The sequence below is a fragment of the Papilio polytes genome, unplaced genomic scaffold (genome assembly GCF_000836215.1).
Source record: "Papilio polytes unplaced genomic scaffold, Ppol_1.0 DF821511.1, whole genome shotgun sequence".
Lineage (NCBI taxonomy): Eukaryota > Metazoa > Arthropoda > Insecta > Lepidoptera > Papilionidae > Papilio > Papilio polytes.
Genome location: NW_013527693.1, coordinates 1,482,915 through 1,488,914, shown reverse-complemented (window position 1 = coordinate 1,488,914; position 6,000 = coordinate 1,482,915). Strand labels below are relative to the sequence as shown.

At 32.2% G+C, this 6,000-nt stretch overlaps 2 non-coding genes across 2 annotated transcripts; one reads left to right on the top strand and one right to left on the bottom strand.

Annotated features, from left to right (window-relative positions):
- Positions 1-213: 213 nt before the first annotated feature.
- Trnak-cuu lies at positions 214-286 on the top strand. Its single transcript has one exon. It is a non-coding gene; the product is annotated as a tRNA-Lys (tRNA).
- A 3,023-nt stretch (positions 287-3,309) lies between these two features.
- Trnag-gcc lies at positions 3,310-3,380 on the bottom strand. Its single transcript has one exon. It is a non-coding gene; the product is annotated as a tRNA-Gly (tRNA).
- Between the last annotated feature and the right edge of the window lie 2,620 nt (positions 3,381-6,000).

Here is a 6,000-nt window from a genome sequence, read left to right as displayed (position 1 = left end):
AATAAACGCAAGTCAACGACCTTTTTAATAAAGTAAAAACTGTGGCCTAATAAAAAAATAACAGTATGCTTCACTATTTTGTCATTTTTGTCCGTCATGTCTGCACGTCATTTAGAAGTCCGTAATCAAAGTGGAAGCTTACAAAGATTTATGCATAAAAAGTGTCGTTTGTGGAAAGAAATATAAACGCTCTATTTACAAGGTATATCATCAGCCCGGCTAGCTCAGTCGGTAGAGCATGAGACTCTTAATCTCAGGGTCGTGGGTTCGAGCCCCACGTTGGGCGAATATTTTTGTTTCACAAAGTTTCAAGACCATTTAATAGTAGTTGGACCAAAGGAAATATAATTTTAACCTTTCGTCCCTGGTTTTAAAGAATTGTTAAATCCATAAGATAGTTTGTAGTTCTGTCACAAAAAAAATACAATGAAAAATAATGTTTTTTACAAAATTGAATCTTACTTCTCATCTTACTAATGTTATAAAAAGAAAAGTTTACATGGATGGATGTTATTTACAGTTTGTAGCCTAAACTTCTGAACGGATTTCAATAAAATTTGGCATAGATGTAGAGCACATTCCGGAACATGACATAGGCTACTCACTAACACATTTTTTTTAATTCTACGCGAACGCAGTCGCGGGCGAAAACTAGTTCCATAATAAACCCACATACCTTTTCAAGCACAAATTTATTTTTCTATATCCATTGCACCCGCAGACACATAAAGACAGGCAATTGTAAAGGAAATACGTAAGGTATAGGTAGTTATAAAAAGCTAGGGAGCAGTTAACGCGTTGCGATAAGGGAATGGTATGCTCACGACAATGATTTATTAGTACCCACCACATTAGTTCGGGTTATCTCTCGACGTGTGGGTACTTTTAAATAACTTTAGATAGTCTTTATCTAACATTCTCCTTAACTTAACTAATAATGTCAATGTTATTATTGATGCAAACGCATTTAAAATTAGTCATTCCTGTTTAAAATAATAAGCACTAAAAGTTTGATGTATTAATTTGGTTCGTACAGACCACAAATTCCTAATGAAGAATATTTAATAACATCCTTTCATTTAAAGGAAACCAATTTAATATAAAGCATTTACAATTTACCTTTTACAGAGTAACTAAATACAAAATAAATCTTAATGTACGTACTTGATTATTTCAACCAGACCATATTGGATGCTCATTTTGTTACAGCATCTGGAAGTAACTAGGTAAAAAATGAAATCGAAATTCTATTCAAACTGCGAACCACACCAAGATAATTAACATGCATAGATAAATAAGTTAAAACGAATCATAGTCAAGGAGAGTATTCTATTGAGTATGTCTACTCTATGCTCTAGGCTCGGCCGTATAGAGATGACAAACAATTGACAGTCGACAATATTGATTTTCATATCAATTAAATTTTTGCAACATGTGTCATTGATCTGAGTCATCGCCGACATTGTCTGGATGCTACATTTTTATCTGTGGAAATGATAACGGAAATCGTGTTATATTAATTGCAAATGTATCTAGGCCAAAAACCCTACGCAATACAATCGAGCCAGAGAACGAATACAGATTAGCTATATTTGGTCAAATAGGAAAGAAATATTTTGTCGACTAATTCATGATAATACTCAAATTCGTCGACGACTTACTAACGTATCTGTTAAAGAATTCAAGTAGCAACCAATATTTAAACTAACAATTAAAGGAAATTTATCTCACTTGTTATCAATAATCTACTATTTGCATCAATCATAATGAAAATGTATACAATATGATAAACAGGAACAAAAAACAATGTCCATTTGCAATAACTACGAAAAAGGTTTTGCATGTCCGCAGCAATATCACATAAATACTTTAAAAGCGGTCAGCATCGGGCGTTTTAAAATTCAATTTCGCGATTCCAGCGCTTCGATTAAACTCAAAAGTCCCGGAGGTCGGAAACAAACGGGTACGTTAAGTCCCCAGTTATCCTTTTTTAGGTCTTGAATTTTTATTTAAAAAATAAAACGGGACCAATCTCTTTTGTTGTGCCACGCGTCGCGTCCAATTATCCAGTAATCCACACCCACGATGCCTTCATTGTACACTTTTGAATTTCAAAAATGCAATTTAAATTTTCATCAGTAAAATTCTGCAGACATGATCTTTAGTGTTACATTACTTTGTTATTTTTATCTTAGTACAGAGTGAACAAACCACATGACTAAATAGCTTCTCTACTAAATAACAGATCAGAAACTTTCTTATGATCAAGTGATAGGCAATTTTGAAAAGCGTAATATTTAATTCTTGTTGTATTAAAAGTTCTCGATTTTAAAAGTATAACACCTACCACATTTCAGTAACTAATAAGTGAAAAAATCTGGAATCCGTTTTTAAAAATCTATCAGTTGAGATTTCCAATATCAAAACAATTGATTGTGTTACTGCAGTTAAACGAAACAACATAAGCTAACTAGCTATTGCTTTAACAAATGAAAGGGACGTGACCCGGGAGCATCGGTGCGGATTATCCGGGTAAGCGGATTTAAATGCGGACATCAGCGTGTCGCTTATAACAATACCCGGACCCCGCGGTCGTGTCTGGAACTAAAGCCGCTATAGGGAGTGCCACTTTAATACCAATTGTATTTATTTGACACATATGATACGATTTTATTTTTTGCACAATACAATGCAAACTTTTGTAGTAAATCTTACTTTACCTAGACGCGATATATTGCAATGTTACACGCTTGAGCTGCTCATACTGGATAGTTTAAACAATTTTATAAAAACAATCGAATGCCAAGCAGATTTTTGTCTTTTGATTTTCATATTAATTTTAAACATTCCATTTGTAGGCTTGGGCCTAACTTTTCAAAGTTTCACACAAATTGAAACTTCGTAAAGTTATGCCAGCTTTTCCACAATCGTACGTTTCAACGTATAGCGCCATCTATACAACAACCACTGCATCATTAGAAAACCAAGGCACTTAAAACTTACAACTGTCACGTTCAGATGGCGGCACTACAAACATCTTTTTATATATATGTATTTTAATTATATGAAAACTAAAAATATTACACTTACTACATATACCTATCAGTTTTTCTTTTCATGTGAAAGTAAATGAAAAATCATAATTACCAAAAAATTACAATCTCATTAACTTTAATATTCTTATTTCAATCTTTTCATTAGCTTTTTTATGTTGGAGAAAAAAATATTGAATAATGATGCAACCATGCATAAGAATGCAAACCTCAGGCATGTGGAAATTATCGCGTCAAAAAAATAAACAAAACAGATTGCATCGGCCGGGAATCGAACCCGGGCCGCCCGCGTGGCAGGCGAGCATTCTACCACTGAACCACCGATGCTTATGATAGGTTTTTGAAATTATAGATTAAAAGTGTAATGTGATTTACACTAATTAATTATTATTATAATAGTAAAGTATTTTATTATCTGTAGTGATTCCTAGATAAATTATATAGGGATAAATAAAAAAAAACCAATAACATGCTTGATTACATCATTTAATGATCGACGTCCACCGTCGTCCTAATGACCATCTCACACGCGTTTACAGGTTGAATGAACTTAACAATTTACCTACCTAAACTTGTTTAAATCTTCTTAAAGCATTCCTGACTTCAAAAGACATGGTTCATACAGTGGAAATAATTCTTTTTTTATTTCTTACTAATATAAATGCAAAGGTTTAGATGGACAGATGGATGGATGTTTACAGTTTACAGCACAAACATGTGAACGGATCTCGACTAAATTTGGCATCGATGTAGAATATATCTAATATAGAAGAACACAGGCTACTGAGTAAGTTTTTTTTTAATACACGGATGTACAGCGTCGCGGTTGATCATAGTATAAGGAAAATTTCAAAAGTGTTGTCTAATTGGATTTTTTCAATTTCATCATTGTTCAGAAAGTAATACAAAATAAGCATGGACTAGTCATATCTTATGGCTTCATACTGTTTAAGTTATGAAAGCTAAATTGCATATTTGGAAGATATAGAGAACTTTCTATATAAGTATAGAAAATTCTAGAACTGTTAAACAAAATTTGTTCCAAGAATTTAAAACCATATAACATGGTGTATTGCAAACATGGCCATCTTAAATCAGCTCACGAATCCATATGCTGTCAATAAACGCTTTATGGCTTATTGCATACCGTTATTTCTTATTCGTAATTTCGCAGAAAACTGTATCCAACAATTTAATAGGCGATTCAAATATTTGTAAAAAAAAAAACTTTCTTACGTCTATGAATACCGATAACGCAACGGAACATTTAAAATATATCCATATTATAGCGTTACATACTTTTGCTCGTCCTCGTGAAATTGAAAAATAATAAAAAAGGAATGAAATAATATAGCCTATGTTAGTCACAGATATATAACCTTTCTAACGGTGAAAGAATTATTAAAATCGACCCAGTAGTTTTTGGGCCTATCCGTTACAATCTAATAAAATTTTTCTCTTTATAAAACTAGTATCGATAAACAACATTCCATGCAAATGGCTCTGAAATGGACCAGACTAATTCCAAATTCATTGTGTGGTCTTCAGAAACTATCAAGCTAGGCTGTTTATCTGCCACCCCTATATAAACAAGCATATCCTCTAAATTGCGATTAGAATAATTTATTCCAATGTAATTCTGATAAGCTTAATTTGCACATTTATCGTTTTCTATTTCATAGTTTTACTAAAAAATGTTCGCTGATATAAACACGAACCAGTCTTGTGAAGATCGTTGAACTAGAATTAATTTAGTATTAGAAAATAGCTTATGAATTCATTTTACAAAAAAATTTCACCGAAATTTTTGTAGTACCTTAATATGACGTCACACACGTTGGCGATGTAATAAGCCTCCTCTTATAAACTTTTTCTGTTTTATAATTTTTTACAATTAGAATTGTTTAGATTTTGTTATTCTTTTTGTAAAATATATTAATTCCATATTAAAACCCGAAGACTTTGCTAGGCTGTATATAATTTATTTTACCCTTTTTCGATTTTTTTTTAAAGGTTATATTTAATTCTTCGCGCGCTCCTACTTTCTATCCTTTTTATACGATCCAGGCTAGATCTAGGGAGTGTGTAGCCCATACTCTGTTTCCCCCCTGCCGGAATTTTATGGATTATAACATGGTATTCTGAAGTTCTGTATGTCTCGTAATGGCTTTCTTTGTTTGACGTAATGTTCAAGACAATTTAAACTTACTATACGTCTAACCTCGTTAAACAAAAGCAGAGCATTGGACATAATTATCAGTCATGTTATAAGGAGTAAAGAAATCTATAAAAGTCGTTTGTGTAATCGAAAGAAATCATGTTAACGAGGCACCTTCTTAAAGTAAGTAGAAAATAATTACTATGTCAAGTATTTGTTTCAAAATAACGATTTAAATTCCTATGTCAATATATTTATCTCTATTAGACGAATGGAATGACGACTGTCCAGAATGTAAAGTCAAAGAATGTAGATATTGCTGCAAAAATAGTCTCGGGCTGCTTACACATTTATAAGTAACTAGCGATCTGCTCCAGCTTCGCACGGGTTCAATGTTGATACGAAAATATGTTTATACAAAATTTTAGGCAATTATCACGGTATTAACACTACCTAAAATAATATTTAACTAACTTTAAAATAAAAGCGGCAGGTTATTGGCCTGATGTTTGTCTTAAAATATTCGCAAGCAACATGGGTTCGATCACCTATCGGCGTAAATTTTTGCTTAAAATAACAAAACATACCATTTCGCTACGCTTTATCGGAATTTCTAAAAGCTTTTAAATTTTCCCCCAAATTACAAAACATTGTAGAGGAATGACATGTAACTATGGCTGGGAAGTGACATGATTTTCTCTAAGATATATCTTATACAACTTAAATTTTTGTAATAACTTCTAATTATAAAATTGGTTTTTTAATTCAATTTCAGTTATTGTAATTAAT